Genomic DNA, 18,883 nt, shown 5'->3' with positions numbered 1-18,883 from the left:
CATATTATTATCCAATATGTGTTGCCATCCTATGATGTCTGAGTAGATATTCGTTGTCCTATCGGTGATTGATGAATTGCTATGATTGGTTTAATTTGCTTGTGGTTATGTTGATGTCCTTTGGTGCCCATCATATGAGCGCGCGCGTGGATCTCACCATAGGGTTAGTTGTATGTTGATAGGACTATGTATTTGAGGGCTAGAGTGACAGAAGCTTCAACCTAGCATAGAAAATTATGCATACGGGATTAAAGGGGGACCAATATATCTTAATGCTATGGTTGGGTTTTACCTTAATGAATGTTAGTAGTTGCAGATGCTTGCTAATAGTTCCAATCTTAAGTGTATAGAATTCCAAGTCAGGGATGACATGCTAGTAGTGGCCTTTCCCACATAATACTTGCTATCGGTCTAGTAAAGTAGTCAATTGCTTGGGGACAATTCCACAACTCCTACCACCAATTTTCCACACTCGCTATATTTACTTTATTGCATCTTTATCTAAACAGCCCCTACTTTTTATTTACGTGTTCTTTATTATCTTGCAAATCTATCAAACAACACCTACAAAGTACTTCTAGTTTCACACTTGTTCTAGGTAAAGCGAACGTCAGGCATGCGTAGAGTCGTATCAATGGCCGATAGGACTTGAGAGAGTATTTGTTCTACCTTTAGCTCCTCGTTGGGTTCGACACTCTTACTTATCGAAAGAGGCTACAACTATCCCGTATACTTGCGGGTTATCAAGACCTTTTTCTGGCGACGTTGCCGAGGAGCAATAGCGTGGGGTGAATATTCTCATGTGTGCTTGTTTGCTTTATCACTAAGTAATTTTTATTTGTTGTTCTTAGTTGTTCTTTATCTTTAGTTATGGATATGGAACACGAAATGCCAAAAAAATTAGGTGTACTTGCTGCTCATGGAGATGGGGAACCTCCTAAAACCCTTGATGCTCGCTATGTTTGAGATATTATGTACTACTTTAATAATCCTGAGAAACCCCATTCAATTATGTTATGGGAGACACGTTGGATCAACATGAATACTTTAGGGATTATCGCTTGACACAAAAAGGGAAACTATTATGGGATCAAATTTCTATGTTGCGTTGGTATGCCCGGGATCTATGCTTGAGATATGATATTACTTGTTGCTCTAGGATGAAGGCTCCGCACCTTCCCTTTTCATGCAAATTTAATGATAATGAAACCTTAGCTTCTTATGCTAATGGTATATATGATTACTATGATGTTGAACAAATTGAAGAATTTGTTGCTTTTAAGGCTGCTTATGAAATTGAATCTTTGTTTGAAAAGTATGAAGCTTTTGATGATGATGTTTATAGGCCTGAAAATCTTGCTATACTTAGATATTGCTATAAAAATTATGAATACAATTACTATATTAATGCATTTGTTGAGGAATCTCCGCTGTCCAAGAAGAGACTAATATTTTGCAGGAAGCTATGGAAGAAGAAAGTGATGAAATTGTGAGCTCATTGGATGAAAAAGATGATGAGGAGAGCAAAGAACAAAAGGAGGAAGAGCGGATTGATCACCCATGCCCACCTTCTAATGAGAGTAACTCTTCAACTCATACATTGTTTAATTCCCCTTCGTGCTTACCGAAGGATGATTGCTATGATCCCGTTGTTTCTCTTGAAATATCCCTTTTTGATGATGCTTGCTATGCTTGTGGCCAAGATGCCAATACGAATTATGCTTATGGAGATGAACTTTCTATAGTTCCTTATGTTAAACATGAAATTGTTGCTATTGCACCCACGCATGATAGTCCTATTATCCTTTTGAATTCTCCAAACTACACTATATCGGAGAAGTTTGTGCTTATTAAGGATTATATTGATGGGTTGCCTTTTACCGTTGCACATGATGATTTTGATAGATATAATATGCATGTGCTTGATGCTCCTACTTGCAATTATTATGAAAGAGGAACTATATCTCCGCCTCTTTATGTTTCCAATACGATAGAATTGCAAGAAACTATTTATACTATGCATTGGCCTTTACTATGTGTGCATGAATTGTTCTTTTATGACATGCCGATGCATAAGAAGAGGGTTAGACTTTGTTGTTGCATGATATATGTTACTTTGTGCTCACTACTAAATTACAAATCATTGTTAATTAAAATTGGCTTTGATATACCTTGGGATCTGGGTGGATTCATTACTTGAGCACTAATGCCTAGCTTAATGGCTTTAAAGAAAGCGCTGCCAGGGAGACAACCCGGAAGTTTTAGAGAGTCATTTATTTCTGTTGAGTGCTTTTATATAGTTTAAAAACAAAAAAATAAAGAGGGGAATCTAAAAACTTTTCAAAAAGGAAAGTGAAAGTGAGAGAGACAAGCATTGTTGAAGTGGGAGCTAGCCTTGAACTTTGTTCATGCTCACGGAAACTTTGTGAATCTTGATTACAGAAAATTCTCAACAAAAATAATTATCCCCTTGTAAAATTCCATTGTATTATAAAAATAATGTGCTAAGGTTTGCCTTTAGGATGTTTACAATGCTTGTTGGTTTGTACGGTGCGGGACAGAAACTTTGGCTGTAGTGCGTGATTTTACATTTTTAACGGGAAAGTAAAATGGTTCTGATTCTTTTTGCACTGTCTTTCTGCACAACTTTTTTATTTTTCCTAATTTTGGTACAATTTTTGGGGTACCAGAAGTATGGTGAATGTTCAGATTGCTACAGACTGTTCTGTTTTTGATGCATAGTTTGCTTGTTTTGATGAAACTATCAATTTATATTAGTGGATTAAGCCATGAAAAAGTTATGTTACAGTAGACAAAATGCAAAAACAAAATTTGAATTGGTTTGCAACAGTACTTAGAGTAGTGATTTGCTTTATTATACTAACGGATCTTACCGAGTTTTCTGTTGAAGTTTTGTGTGGATGAAGTGTCTAATCGAGGATGTCTCGATATGAGGAAAAGAAAGAGAGGCAAGAGTTCAAGCTTGGGGATGCCCGAGGCATCCCAAGTAGATATTCAAGGAGACTCAAGCGTCTAAACTTGGGGATGCCCCGGAAGGCATCCTCTCTTTCTTGAACAAGTATTGGTATGTTTTCATATTCGTTTTGTTCATGTGATATGTGCAAGTCTTGGAGTGTCTTTTGCATTTAGTTTTTACTTTTATTTTATGCACCATGCTGGTATGAGATAGTCCTTGGTTGATTTATAGAATTCTCATTGCACTTCACTTAAATCTTTTGAGTATGGCTTTATAGAATGCTTCATGTGCTTCACTTCTATCATTTGAAGTTTGGATTGCATGTTTCTTTTCACATAGAAAACCGCCATTTGTAGAATGCTCTTTTGCTTCACTTATAATTGTTAGAGCGTGGGCATATCTTTTGTAGAAAGAATTAAACTCTCTTGCTTCACTTATATATATTTAGAGAGATGACAAGAATTGGTCATTCACATGGTTAGTCATAAAATCCTACATAAAACTTGTAGATCACTGAATATGATATGTTTGATTCCTTGCAATAGTTTTGCGATATAAAGGTGGTGATATTAGAGTCGTGCTAGTTGAGTAATTGTGAAATTGAGAAATACTTGTGTTGAGGTTAGCAAGTCCCGTAGCATGCACATATGGTAACCGTTGTGTGACAAATTTGAAGCATGGGGTGTTTCTTTGATTGTCTTCCTTATGAGTGGCAGTCGGGGACGAGCAATGGTCTTTTCCTACCAATCTATCCCTCTCGGGGCATGCGTAGTAGTACTTTGCTTCGAGGGCAAGTAGACTTTTGCAATAAGTATGTGAGTTCTTTATGACTAATGTGAGTCCATGGATATACACACACTCACCCTTCCACTTTGCTAGACTTTATTATGCCGCACAACCTTCGCCGGTATCATGCACCCATTATTTACCTTCCTCAAAACAGACACCATACCTACCTATTATGGCATTTCCATAGCCATTCCGAGATATATTGCCATGCAAATTTCCACCGTTCCATTTATTATGACATGCTCCATCATTGTCATATTGCTTTGCATGATCGTAAGATAGCTAGCATGATGTTTTCATGGCTTGTCCGTTTTTATGTCATAGCTACACTAGATCATTGCATATCCCGGTACACCGCCGGAGGCATTCATATAGAGTCATATCTTTGTTGTAATATTGAGTAGTAAGTAAATAAAAGTGTGATGATCATCATTATTAGAGCATTGCCCCAGTGAGGAAAGGATGATGGAGACTATGATTCCCCCACAAGTCGGGATGAGACTCTGGATTTTATGAAAAATAAAAGAGGCCAAAGAAGCCCAAATAAAAAAAGAGGCCAAAGAAGCCCACCAAAAAAGAAAATAAAAAAGAAAAAAAAAGAAAAAAGAAAATAAAAAAATGAGAGAAAAAGAGAGAAGGGGCAAATGTTACTATCCTTTTACCACACTTGTGCTTCAGAGTAGCACCATGTTCTTCATATTAGTGGGAATTTTCATTATAGAACTTGGCTTGTATATTTCGATGATGGGCTTCCTCAAATGCCCGAGGTCTTCATGAGCAAGCAAGTTGGATGCACACCCACTTAGTTTCCAGTTTGAGCTTTCATATATTTACAGCTCTGGTGCATCCGTTGCATGGCAATCCCTACTCACTCACATTGATATCTATTAATGGGCATCTCCATAGTCCGTTGATATGCCTAGTTGATGTGAGACTATCTTCTCCCTTTTTGTCTTCACAACCACCACCATATACCACATATAGTGCTATGTCCATGGCTTGCGCTCATGTATTGTGTAAGAGTTGAAAAAGCTGAAGCGCGTTAAAAAGTATGAACCAATTGCTCGGCTCGTCATCGGGGTTGTGCATGATGGGAGCATTTTGTGTGACGAACATGAAGCATGGCCAAACTATATGATTTTGTAGGGATAAGCTTTCTTTGGCTATGTTATTTGATAAGACATAATTGCTTGGTTGGTATGCTTGAAGTATTATCGTTTTTATGTCAAATGATAGACTATTGGTTTGAATCACTCGTGTCTTAATATTCATGCCATGATTAGATATTTGATCAAGATTATGCTAGGTAGCATTCCACATCAAAAATTATCTTTTTTATCATTTACCTACTCGAGGACGAGAAGGAATTAAGCTTGGGGATGCTGATACGTCTCTAGCGTATCTATAATTTTTGATTGTTACATGCCAATATTCTTCAACTTTCATATACTTTTGGCAACTTTTTATACTATTTTTTGGGACTAACATATTGATCCAGTGCCCAGTGCCAATTCCTCTCTGTTGCATGTTTTATGTTTCGCAGAAACCCCATATGAAACGGAGTCCAAACGGGATAAAAACGGATGGAGAATTATTTTGGAATATTTGTGATTTTTGGGAGGAAGAATCAACATGAGACAATGCCCGAGGTGGCCACGAGACAGGGGCCACACCCACTCCAGGTGGGCACGCTCCCCACCCTCATGGGCCCCTCGTAAGGAGGTTGATGCCCTTCTTTGGCCGCAAGAAAGCTAATTTTTGGAAAAAGATCTGGGCGAAGGTTTCAATCCAATCGGAGTTACGGATCTCCGGATATAAAAGAAACGGTGCCAGGGCAGAATCCCAGAACGCAGAAACACAGAGAGACAGAGAGATAGATCCAATCTCGGAGGGGCTCTCGCCCCTCCCACGCCATGGGAGCCAAGGACCAGAGGGGAAACCCATCTCCCATCTAGGGAGGAGGTCAAGGAAGAAGAAGAAGAAGAAGGGGGGCTCTCTACCCCTTGCTTCTGGTGGCGCCGGAGCGCCGCCGGGGGCCATCATCATCACCGCGATCTTCACCAACACCTCCTCCATCTTCACCAACATCTCCATCACCTTCCGCCTTCTATATTCAGCGGTCCACTCTCCCGAAACCCGTTGTACCCTCTACTTGAACATGGTGATTTATGCTTCATATTATTATCCAATGATGTATTGCCATCCTATGATGTCTGAGTAGATTTTCGTTGTCCTATCGGTGATTGATGAATTGCTATGATTGGTTTAATTTGCTTGTGGTTATGTTGTTGTCCTTTGGTGCCCATCATATGAGCGCGCGCGTGGATCACACCATAGGGGTAGTTGTATGTTGATAGGACTATGTATTGGAGGGCTAGAGTGATAGAAGCTTCAACCTAGCATAGAAATTGATGCATACGGGATTGAAGGGGGACCAATATATCTTAATGCTATGGTTGGGTTTTACCTTAATGAACGTTAGTAGTTGAAAATGCTGGCTAATAGTTCCAATCATAATTGCATAGAATTCCAAGTCAGGGATGACATGCTAGCAGTGGCCTCTCCCACATAATACTTGCTATCGGTCTAGTAAAGTAGTCAATTGCTTAGGGACAATTCCACAACTCCTACCACCACTTTTTCACACTCTCTATATTTACTTTATTGCATCTTTATGTAAACAGCCCCTACTTTTTATTTACGTGTTCTTTATTATCTTGCAAATCTATCAAACAACACCTACAAAGTACTTCTAGTTTCATACTTGTTCTAGGTAAAGCGAATGTCAAGCGTGCGTAGAGTCGTATCAGTGGCCGATAGGACTTGAGAGAGTATTTGTTCTACCTTTAGCTCCTCGTTGGGTTCGACACTCTTACTTATCGAAAGAGGCTACAACTATCTCGTAACTTGCGGGTTATCAATATATGTGGTTCGATGAATGTTGAGGCTCGCAACGGGTATCATTATTTTCTGACCTTCACAGATGATTTGAGCAGATATGGGTATATCTACTTAATGAAACATAAGTCTGAAACATTTGAAAAGTTCAAAGAATTTCGGAGTGAAGTGGCAAATCATCGTAACAAGAAAATAAAGTTTGTATGATCTGATCGTGGAGGCGAATATTTGAGTTACGAGTTTGGTCTTCATTTGAAACAATGTGGAATAGTTTCGCAACTCACGCCACCTGGAACACCACAGCGTAATGGTGTGTCCGAAAGTCTTAACATACTTTAGTGGATATGGTGCAATATATGATGTCTCTTACTGATTTACCGCTATCATTTTGGGGTTATGCTTTAGAGATGGGTGCATTCATGTTAAATAGGGCACCATCTAAATCCGTTGAGATGACACCATATGAACTGTAGTTTGGCAAGAAACCTAAGTTGTCGTTTCTTAAAGTTTGGGGCTGCGATGCTTATGTGAAAAAGCTTCAACCCGATAAGCTCGAACCCAAATCGGAGAAATACGTCTTTATAGGATACCCAAAAGAAACTGTTCGGTACACCTTCTATCACAGATCCGAAGGCAAGATATTCGTTGCTAAGAATGGATCCTTTCTAGAGAAGGAGTTTCTCTCGAAAGAAGTGAGTGGGAGGAAAGTTGAACTTGATGAGGTAATTGTACCTTCTCCCGAATTGGAAAGTAGTTCATCACAGAAATCAGTTCCAGTGATTCCTACACCAATTAGTAAAGAAGCTAATGATGATGATCATGAAACTCCAGATCAAGTTACTACCAAACCTCATAGGTCTACCAGAGTACGATCCGCACCAGAGTGGTACGGTAATCCTATTCTGGAAGTCATGTTACTAGACCATGATGAACCTACGAACTATGAGGAAGCGATGATGAGTCTAGATTCCGCGAAATGGCTTGAGGCCATGAAATCTGAGATGGGATCCATGTATGAGAACAAAGTGTGGACTTGCCCGATGATCGGCAAGCCATAGAAAATAAATGGATCTTTAAGAAGAAGACTGACGTTGACGGTAATGTTACTGTCTACAAAGCTCGACTTGTTGCGAAAGTTTTTCGACAAGTTCAAGGAGTTGACTATGATGAGACCTTCTCACACGCAGTGATGCTTAAGTCTGTCTGAATCATGCTAGCAATTGCCACGTTTTATGGTTACGAAATTTGGCAAATGGATGTCAAAACTGCATTCCTTAATGTATTTCTTAAAGAAGAGTTGTATATGATGCAACCAGAAGGTTTTGTCGATCCAAAAAGTGCTAACAAAGTGTGCAAGCTCCAGCGATCCATTTATGGACTGGTGCAAGCCTCTCGGACTTGGAATATATGCTTTGATAATGTGATCAAAACATATGGTTTTATACAGACTTTTGGAGAAGCCTATATTTACAAGAAAGTGAGTGGGAGCTCTGTAGCATTTCTAATGTTATATATGGATGACATATTGTTGATTGGAAATAATACAAAATTTCTGGATAGCATAAAAGGATACTTTAATAAGAATTTTTCAATGAAAGACCTCAGTGAAGCTGCCTATATTTTGGGCATCAAGATCTATAGAGATAGATCAAGACAGTTAATTGGACTTTCACAAAGCACATACCTTGATAAAGTTTTGAAGAAGTTCAAAATGGATCAGTCAAAGAAAGGGTTCTTGCGTGTGTTACAAGGTGTGAAGTTGAGCCAGACTCAATGCCCGACCACTGCAGAAGATAGAGAGAAAATGGAAGTCATTCCCTATGCCTCAGCCATAGGTTCTATCATGTATGCAATGCTGTGTACCAGACCTGATGTGTGCCTTCTATAAGTTTAGCATGAAGGTACCAAAGTAATCCAGGAGTGGATCACTAGACTGTGGTCAAGAACATCCTGAATACCTGAAAAGGACTAAGGATATGTTTCTCGTTTATGGAGGTGACAAAGAGCTTGTCGTAAATGGTTATGTCAATGCAAGCTTTGACACTGATCCGGATGACTCTAAGTCGCAAACCGGATACGTATTTATATTGAATGGTGGAGCTATCAATGGGTGCAGTTCCAAGCAGAGCGTCGTGGCGGGATCTACGTGGGAAGCGGAGTACATAGCTGCTTTGGAAGCAGCAAATGAAGGATTCTGGATGAAGGAGTTCATATCCGATCTAGGTGTAATACCTAGTGCATCAGGTCCAATGAAAATCTTTTGTGACAATACTGGAGCAATTGCCTTGGTGAAGGAATCCAGATTTCACAACAGAACCAAACACATCAAGAGACGCTTCAACTCCATCCGCGATCAAGTCAAGGAGGGAGACATAGAGATTTGCAAGATACATATGGATCTGTTGCAGACCCATTGACTAAGCCTCTTCCACGAGCAAAACATGATCAGCACCAAGACTCCATGGGTGTTAGAATCATTACTATGTAATCTAGATTATTGACTCTAGTGCAAGTGGGAGACTGAAGGAAATATGCCCTAGAGGCAATAATAAAGTTGTTGTTTATATTTCCTTATATCAGGATAAATGTTTATTATTCATGCTAGAATTGTATTAACCGGAAACTTAGTACATGTGTGAATACATAGACAAAACAAAGTGTCCCTAGTATGCCTCTACTTGACTAGCTAGTTAATCAAAGATGGTTATATTTCTTGACCATAGACATGTGTTGTCATTTGATTAATGGGATCACATCATTAGAGAATGATGTGATGGACAAGACCCATCTGTTAGCTTAGCATAATGATCATTAAGTTTTATTGCTATTGCTTTCTTCATGACTTATACATGTTCCTCTGACTATGAGATTATGCAACTCTCGAATACCGGAGGAACACCTTGTGTGCTATCAAACGTCACAACGTAACTGGGTGATTATAAAGATGCTCTACAGGTGTCTCTGAAGGTGTTTTTTGGGTTAGCATAGATCGAGATTAGGATTTGTCACTCCATGTATCGGAGAGGTATCTCTGGGCCCTCTCGGTAATGCTCATCACTATAAGCCTTGCAAGCTATGTGACTAATGAGTTAGTTATGCGATGATGCATTACCGAATGAGTAAAGAGACTTACCGGTAACGAGATTGAACTAGGTATGAAGATGCCAACGATCGAATCTCGGGCAAGTAACATACCGATGACAAAGGGAACAACGTATGTTGTTATGCGCTTTGACCGATAAAGATCTTTGTAGAATATGTAGGAACCAATATGAGCATCCAGGTTCCTCTATTGGTTATTGATCGGAGATGTGTCTCAATCATGTCTACATAGTTCTCAAACCCGTAGGGTCCGCACGCTTAAAGTTCGATGACGATTTGTATTATGAGTTATGTGTTATGGTGACCAAAGTTTTGTTCGGAGTCCCGGATAAGATCAGGGACATGACGAGGAGACTCAAATGGTCGAGAGGTAAAGATTGACATATTGGAAGGTTATATTCAGACACCGGAATGATTTTGGGAAGTTTCGGATAAGTTTTGGAGTACTGGGAGGTTACCGGAACCCCCCACCCCCCCCCCCGAGAAAGTGATGGGCCAACATGGGCCTTAGTGGAGAAGAGAGGTCCGGCCATAGGAGGTGCCCCCCCTTGCCAATCCGAATTGGACAAGGGGGGGTGGTGGCACCCCCTCCTTTCCCTCTCCTACTCCCTCTCTCTTTTCCCCTTTGCTACTCCGGAAAAAAAGGAAAAAGGTGGGGGGCGAATCCTAGGAGTGAAGTCCTAGTAGGACTCCCCCCATGGCGCGCCCCTCCTAGTCGCCGGCCTCCTCCTCCCCTCCTTATACGGGGGCGGGGGGCACCCCAAAGGCACATCAATTGTTCTCTTAGCCATGTGCGGTGCCCCCCCTAAAAGTTTACACCTCCGGTCATAGCGTCGTAGTGCTTAGGCGAAGCCCTGCGCGGTTCACATCACCATCACCGTCATCACGCCGGCGTGCAGACGAAACTCTTCCTCGACCCTCTACTGGATCAAGAGTTCGAGGGACGTCATCGAGCTAAACGTGTGTTGAACTCGGAGGTGTCGTACGTTCGGTGCTAGATAGGTTGGATCGTGAAGATGTTCGACTAAATCAACTGCGTTAACCTAAGCTTCCGCTTTCGGTCTACGAGGGTACGTAGACACACTCTCCCCCTCTCGTTGCTATGCATCTCCTAGATAGATCTTGCGTGATCGTAGGTAATTTTTGAAATTGCATGCTACGTTCCCAACAGTGGGCTAGTCCGTGTCCCTTGTGGTTTTTAAAAATGTAAAGAAAACCACAGAAATCTTTACTTGCCGAGACTCCCGACCGCCGAACATGTGGGCTAGTCCGTGTCCCGTGTCCTAAGGTTTCTCAACTGGTTTTCTTTCTCCATAGTTTCTTCACTGCTTTTTGTGGTTTTCTTTACATTTATTTATTTATTTATTACATTTTTATATTTTTAAAAAATAAGGTTCATAATTTTTGATTTTTTTAATATTTTTTACAAAATATCTTCAAAATTTTGAAATTGTTTGAAATTAAAAAAACATGTTTAAAAAAGTTAGAAAATTAATATTTGTGTGTGTTTGCAAAACAAATGTTCGCTTTTCAAACAAGTGGAATTTTTAAAGTTTTCTTATAATTTTAGAAAAAGTTCACATTTTCTACAAAAAATGAGCGTTTTTTCCAGAGAAAACATTTAAAATGACAAGATTATATGTGTTTCCAAAAATATATTAGCAAATTTAAAATATATTCTCGTTTCAAAAAAAGTTCGCACATTTTCAAATAAGTATTCGTACTTTTTGAAAAATGCATTTTAGTGTTTTCCCAAAAAATGGAATGTAAAAAAACTAATGTTGTTACCCCGCTACAGTAGTTGGCAGACTGCCATGGTCAGCCCAGTCAAAGCACACCCCTGTGTGAGGAAAGTATACTTTTCCCCCTCAAATCGTGTAGTTCCTCTTCAAAACCACGTGAAATCATGTTCAAAACCACTCAGGGGCTGATTGATCCGGTTTTCCAGAGTTCAGGAGGTGATTGAACCGGTTTCAGAGTTTAGGGGGAATTTGATCCATCACAAGGGATTTGAGGGGGGGGGAGTGTACTTTCCTCCCCCTATGTTGGTTGGAAGCCGACTGTAGGCCACCACGAGTGATATATAGGAGGTCCGCGCCTTTCTTTCTCACTTAGAGCATCTCTAATAATGATGTATGTGTGAAAATAATTGAAATATACATCACCAATGCTAAAAATGTCTCTCCAAAGGATGATGTAAATGCATTTTACTTTAGATGTAAAATACATCACCAAATGATGCCAATTTTCATCACTAGCTGCGCGAGTAAAACGCAGACGCACCGCGCGAACACCCAACTACCTTTTGAAAATTCATTGCACCCACCGTGCAACTGCCCTGCCTCCCACCGCAACGCTCGTGAAACACACCCCGCCGCTGCAAGATCCTACTTCCCACCCCGCCGTCACCGGATACACTGCTTCCCTGCCACTGCATGCCTCAAAGTCAGCTGAGTCCACCAAATCAAAGTCGACTTGAAGCTGCTCTGTTGCCGCCATCGCACCGCACAGCCTCCCGACACTCTTTCAGTCGTCTCCTCGTGTCACCGCCATGCCGACGAAGAAGGATTCCAAGAGCAAGTCAGGCTTCTTTGGGGTGCTGTCGAAGCCGCCCGAAAACTTTGGCATCGAGTTCCAGTGCTATGGCCATCACTACTGGCATGGCACCTACAGGACCGCCGACAAGGCAGCGCGTGCGTATGATGTCGTTGTGTGGTGTTTCGGTTGGCCAAGGCACAAGCTCAACTTCCTGGTGATCGATATTCGGGAGGATGCGGAGGTCCTGGTCCCACAACATTTCAGCATACAACCGATCAAGAAGAAGAAGAAAAAGTAGTCGACAATTTGCATTGATCCCAGCAAGAGTGACGACTTGGCGATGCTGAGGTTCGTGAGGGAGCATCTGAGCAGGAGGACAAGGCTAGCCCCTCGACGGTGATCCCTGTCTAGTCTGACTCGTCGGTGGAGGAAGAGGAGGACGAGTACTTGTCTAATGATGCATTCTAGGACAATTAGATCGACCCCGCTGATTAGTTTTATGATATAGTAATTTTATGTTTGATGTAATTCTAGTAGAATCGGTGCGAAGTAGTTCGGTATGATCTAGTAGTTGAAATATGTTTGTTTCAAATGAATTTGGTATGTTTTAAATGATCAAGCCATTGCAAATTTACATCATCTATTGAATCACTAGTGCCCTATTTTACATCATCGGTTGAAGTTGAACGTTTCTTTGGTGACGTGAAAAAACTTTTTGGTGATCTATATTTTAGTCACACCATCTATTGGAGATGCTCTTATAGCGAGACCGACCGGCCTGCACCAGCATAAATGGGTGAGCCCAACTGCGCGAGACGTGTGTCACAAGATGCGTGTTCCTTCTTCAACTTTTTTTACAATTTTGTAAGGATTTAAATATGTGTATAAAAATTATTACTTTATATTAATTTTGAAAATCATTGACCACATATTAAAAAAATGTTAATATAGTACAAAAAAGTTGTTCGCGTAGTTTCTAAAATAAGTTTTAGTATTCAAAAATATGTTCATGAAAATTTAAAAATGCTTAGGTGTTAGAAAAAAATGTTTGTGACATGTGTTTCTAAAACAACCCAATTTTACTACCATTCAAGAAAAATATTCATGACTTTCAAAATAATGTTCATGAAAATATTTATACATGTAAAAAAAACATGTTGTTTTAAAAAATGCTTCGTACCATTTGAAAAATTTGTAAATCATATTCAAAATATGTACTTAGAAAAGTATTCGTTATATATTTAAAAATGTTCTACCTGTACCAAACAAATGTTCCGCATGTATCCAGAAAATGTAGCATGTATTAAAAAATGGTATTTATTAGAAAATTCAAAACATGTAAAAAAATCAAAAGAAACCAATACAGAAAACACACTGAAACACAAGGAGAAGAAAAACCATGCGGAAGGTGTTAAAACCGGTGTATAGAACCTTTCCAAAACCGGAGTTATAGTGTTGGGCTGACTCAGTTAGCTTAACGCCAGAGGTGAGACACAACCCTCGGGCCTCCGTGGATGGCCATGCACACCAACTAGGTCCACAACAAATCACATACTTGTGCCAGGGAGGTCCTATATGACGCTCTTTTGCTTATCTCCTCTCTCATCGTACGCACCTTACCTTTTCCCCTAGGGTTGCGGTGCTAGGGTTCCACCTTTTCCTCCGGCATCTACAGCCGGAGTCCACATATAACCTGCCCGATGGCCGGCACGCCGGTCAAGGGGAGTCTACCTACACCTGCTGGAGTCTCTCTGGCGGTCTGCATGGAGGATCCATCGCCAATACGAGCGGCGGCGGAAGATGAAGCGAGGAAGGACGGGCCAAGTTCGGCGGTTCCCCTCGGCTGCGGGGGCTCTGATCTGGCTGGCGCGGGGGGTGGAGAGGATAGAAAGAGGGAGGAGAAGGAGCAGTACATGGAGGAGGAGGAAGAGAATGGCGGATACTACGGGGCTGAGGAAGATTTGGAGGACCAGTTTGCGGGGATGAACTTGCATGGGAAGGAGACGGAAGATCTGGATTTTTTCGGCAAAGTTGAAGATCTCATCAGCGAGGTGCGCTGGTTAGGCATATTTAGGGTTCATACCACTCGTACTTTTGGGCACTCGGCTCTGCTCAACCAGATGCGCAATGCATGGGCTGCCGTGAAGGGTGTCATGTTAATATCAAAGGGCCCAATTTGTTCTTAGTTCAGTGTCATTGCCTTGGTGATTGGAAGAGGATCATGGATGGAGGGCCTTGGCTTTTCCACAAGGCGCCGGTTGTTATTCAGGAGTACGATGGGTTCTCCGATGTCTCTCAGTACAGATTAAACAAGATCCCGGTGTGGGCGAGGATCAAAGGATTGCCGCCGGGACTTACAGCCAAGAAAGCCCTAGCGGAGAAGGTTACAGCCAAGGTAGGAGGGCCACCCTTTACAGTTATGGTGAATGAGGGAGTGATAAACCCTAATAATTCTTTAAGGGCGAGGGTGTTTCTAGATGTTAATGAACCCCTTGTTCGCTTTGTGCCAATAACTCTGAGGGAGAGCAAGAGATATCCAGTGACATATGAAAAGCTCCCTAATTTTTGCTTTCATTGTGGACTGATGGGGCACTTAGTGGAGGAATGTGGGGATGGGGTGCATGATCCCAGGACACATGAGTGGGGGGACTGGTTGTTGTGGGCTCCGGAGCCGAACCCTGGAGTTCAACAAGATCGTGACAGGGGAGGAAGAGGTGCTGGAAGAGGGAGAGCAGGCGGAAGGGCTGAGAGAGGAGGTAGGCAGGGAAGAGGTGGCAGGGTAGGAGGGAGGTTCAATGTAGGTGGAGGTGAAGAGGTGGGAGAGGATGTGATCTACCAGACCGGACATGGGGGAGCCGGGGAGAAGAACGTTCGCAAGAGGCTGGTTTCTCCTGATGGGACTTTGAATGTCAGGGGACAACCAGTTCCCAACCTAGCAGGCAAGGTGGCGGATACAATCCTTCTGTTGGAGGGGGCTCAACTTCTACAGCCAATGATGGAGAGCAGAAAACTCCGGGCAAAGCACCGGTAGTGAAGAGAAGGAAGCAAGGGGTTTTAGGAGATGCACAATGCGACGAACTAATGACGGAGGCGACCTCCCGCGAGGAGGACCGCCGAATGCAATGAATGTTTTGTGCTGGAACTGTCGCGGTTTGGGCAATCCCGCGACAGTTCGTGAAGTCCGTGTTCTCACGGCGAAATTTGCCCCGGCCGTGCTATGCTTAGTGGAAACTCAATTGCCAAGTGCACGCGTCGAGATTTTAGCACAGTCTTTTGGTTTTGATAGATCTTTTGCAGTTAGTAGCTCGGGTCGGAGCGGTGGTCTTGTAATTTTTTGGAATGATGCAATAAAATTAGAAGTTATGGGCTACTCGAAGTATCATATAGACTCTAATATATCCGAGCTTGGACCCTCTCCATGGAGGTTAACCTGCGTCTATGGAGAGGCGCGGGTTTCTGAAAGGCACAAAACCTGGGATACCTTATGCTCTATGTCAGGCTCTTCGCCGCTGCCTTGGGTAGCGCTCGGAGATTTCAATGAAGTTCTTACACAGTCAGAGCACGAAGGAGTAAATCTGAGAGGACAAGGTCAGATGGATGGTTTCAGGGATGCCCTTGATATCTGTGGATTGTTGGACCTGGGTCACAAAGGGAGATGGTGGACTTTTGAGAAAAGAGTTGCGGGAGGATCGTACACGCGGGTCCGACTTGACAGGGCGGTCGCAGATGCATCGTGGAGTTCGTTTTTCCCTTTTGCGGAACTTATGAACGAGATGGCTGCCTGTTCGGACCATGGTCCTATTGTTCTTAAACTCACAGATGAAGAGGAAGCAAGGAGGAAATCTAAAAGCTCCAAGTATGAAGTCATGTGGGAAAGACACCCAGAGCTATACCCCTTTATAGAAACTACTTGGAGAGGGAAACCAGAGGGTTCTTCGGCTGTTGAAGTCAGGGATAAGTTGACGGATCTCAGTGAGAATTTGCATAGCTGGGATAGACACACTTTTGGCAATGTTAAGCGAGAGATCAAACAACTCACTAGAGAACTTGAGACGCTGAAAAACGTTCCGGGACGTTCTGAACCAAGCCATCTTGAGATCAAAGTAGCCGACAGGCTCGTTGAGCTATACCACAGAGAAGAGATCTTAAGCAGACAGCGCTCGAGGGTTGATTGGCTTACTTATGGGGATAGCAACACGAAATATTTCCAGCAGAGGGCGTCGATGAGGAGGAGGAAGAACAAAATCACGGCCCTGACCAGGCCGGATGGACAGGTGACGGAGGATGTGAAGGAGCTAGAAGATATGACAACCGAGTTCTACAAGGACCTCTATACATCCGAGGGGTGCAACAATATGCAGGAAGTGCTGGACTCGGTTCCGGTGAAGGTCACGAATGATATGCAGGCACTTTTGGATGCGGTGTATATAGAGAAGGAGGTTAAGACAGCGCTCTATCAAATGTTTCCAATGAAAGCGCCAGGACCGGACAGTTTTCCGGCGCATTTTTTTCAAAAACATTGGCGGGTGTGCGGGGAAGAAGTAACTAGGGCTATCCTAGCGATCGTGGAAGGAAGGGAGAGTGCAGAGGGGATCAACCAAACTTATCTGGTCTTGATACCGAAGGTAAAGAACCCTTCCCTCTTGTCACAGTTCCGACCGATAAGTCTATGCAATGTTCTTTCTAAGATAGCTTCCAAGGTTATTGCCAACCGACTGAAGTCGGTGCTCCCCGAGATAATCTCAGCAGAACAGTCGGCCTTTGTGCTAGGCCGGTTGATCACTGATAATATCATTGTAGCCTATGAGTGTCTGCACTTTATGAAGCATAACAAAGCCATCAAACACAGACACTGCGCGCTTAAATTGGATATGATGAAGGCATATGATAGATTGGAGTGGGATTACTTGAGAGCGATAATGCTTAAACTAGGTTTTTCTCAGAGATGGGTTGATATTGTTATGAGAATGGTTTCATCAGTTTCATATTCGGTTCTTTTCAATGGAAGGAAGTTGGACGAGTTTAGACCTAGCAGAGGTATCCGTCAGCGAGATCCTATCTCCCCTTACCTGTTCTTATTGGCAGCGGAGGGCCTTTCAGGCCTATTGAAAAATTTAAGTCAGTCATCTCAACTGGGTGGGATACAAGTGGCACCCTCGGCACCACCTGTGAATCACTTGCTGTTCGCGGATGATAGCCTGTTGTTCTTTAAAGCAACTGGAGGAGGGGCGAATGAGGTGTCAAACCTGTTGGAGAGCTATTGCCAGGCTTCAGGTCAGAGGATTAACACTGTTGGAAATATGCCCTAGAGGCAATAATAAATTGGTTATTATTATTATATTTCCTTGTTCATGATAATCGTTTATTATCCATGCTATAATTGTATTGATAGGAAACTCAGATACATGTGTGGGTACATAGACAACACCATGTCCCTAGTAAGCCTCTAGTTGACTAGCTCGTTGATCAACAGATGGTTACGGTTTCCTGACCATGGACATTGGATGTCGTTGATAACGGGATCACATCATTAGAAGAATGATGTGATGGACAAGACCCAATCCTAAGCCTAGCACAAAGATCGTAGTTCGTATGCTAAAGCTTTTCTAATGTCAAGTATCATTTCCTTAGACCATGAGATTGTGCAACTCCCAGATACCATAGGAATGCTTTGGGTGTACCAAACGTCACAACGTAACTGGGTGGCTATAAAGGTGCACTACAGGTATCTCTGAAAGTGTCTGTTAGGTTGGCACGAATCGAGACTGGGATTTGTCACTCCGGTTAACGGAGAGGTATCTCTGGGCCCACTCGGTAGGACATCATCATAATGTGCACAATGTGACCAAGGGGTTGATCACGGGATGATGTGTTACGGAACGAGTAAAGAGACTTGCCGGTAACAAGATTGAACAAGGTATCGGGATACCGACGATCGAATCTCGGGCAAGTACAATACCGCTAGACAAAGGGAATTGTATACGGGATTGATTGAATCCTTGACATCATGGTTCATCCGATGAGATCATCGTGGAACATGTGGGAGCCAACATGGGTATCCAGATCCCGCTGTTGGTTATTGACCGGAGAACGTCTCGGTCATGTCTGCATGATTCCCGAACCCGTAGGGTCTACACACTTAAGGTTCGATGACGCTAGGGTTATAAAGGAAGTTTGTATGTGGTTACCGAATGTTGTTCGGGGTCCCGGATGAGATCCCCGGACGTCACAGGAGTTCCGGAATGGTCCAGAGGTAAAGAATTATATATGGGAAGTCATGTTTTGATCACCGGAAAAGTTTCGGGTTTTATCGGTAATGTACCGGGACCACCGGGAGGGTCCCGGGGGGGTCCACCAAGTGGGGCCACCATCCTCGGAGGGCTGCATGGGCCAAGTGTGGGAGGGGACCAGCCCCAGGTGGGCTGGTGCGCCCCCCCTAAGAGGCCCATGCGCCAAGAGATAAGGGAAAGGGAGAGTCCTAAAGGGGGAAGGCACCTCCTAGGTGCCTTAGGGAGGATGGACTCCTCCCTGGCCGCACCCTTCCTTGGAGGAAGGGCCAAGGCTGCGCCCCCCCCCCCC

Source organism: Triticum dicoccoides, chromosome 5B (assembly GCF_002162155.2).
Source record: "Triticum dicoccoides isolate Atlit2015 ecotype Zavitan chromosome 5B, WEW_v2.0, whole genome shotgun sequence".
In the NCBI taxonomy this organism is placed as follows: Eukaryota; Viridiplantae; Streptophyta; class Magnoliopsida; order Poales; family Poaceae; genus Triticum; species Triticum dicoccoides.
The sequence above is the reverse complement of the archived record's forward strand: the minus strand, read 5'-3'. Positions refer to the sequence as shown.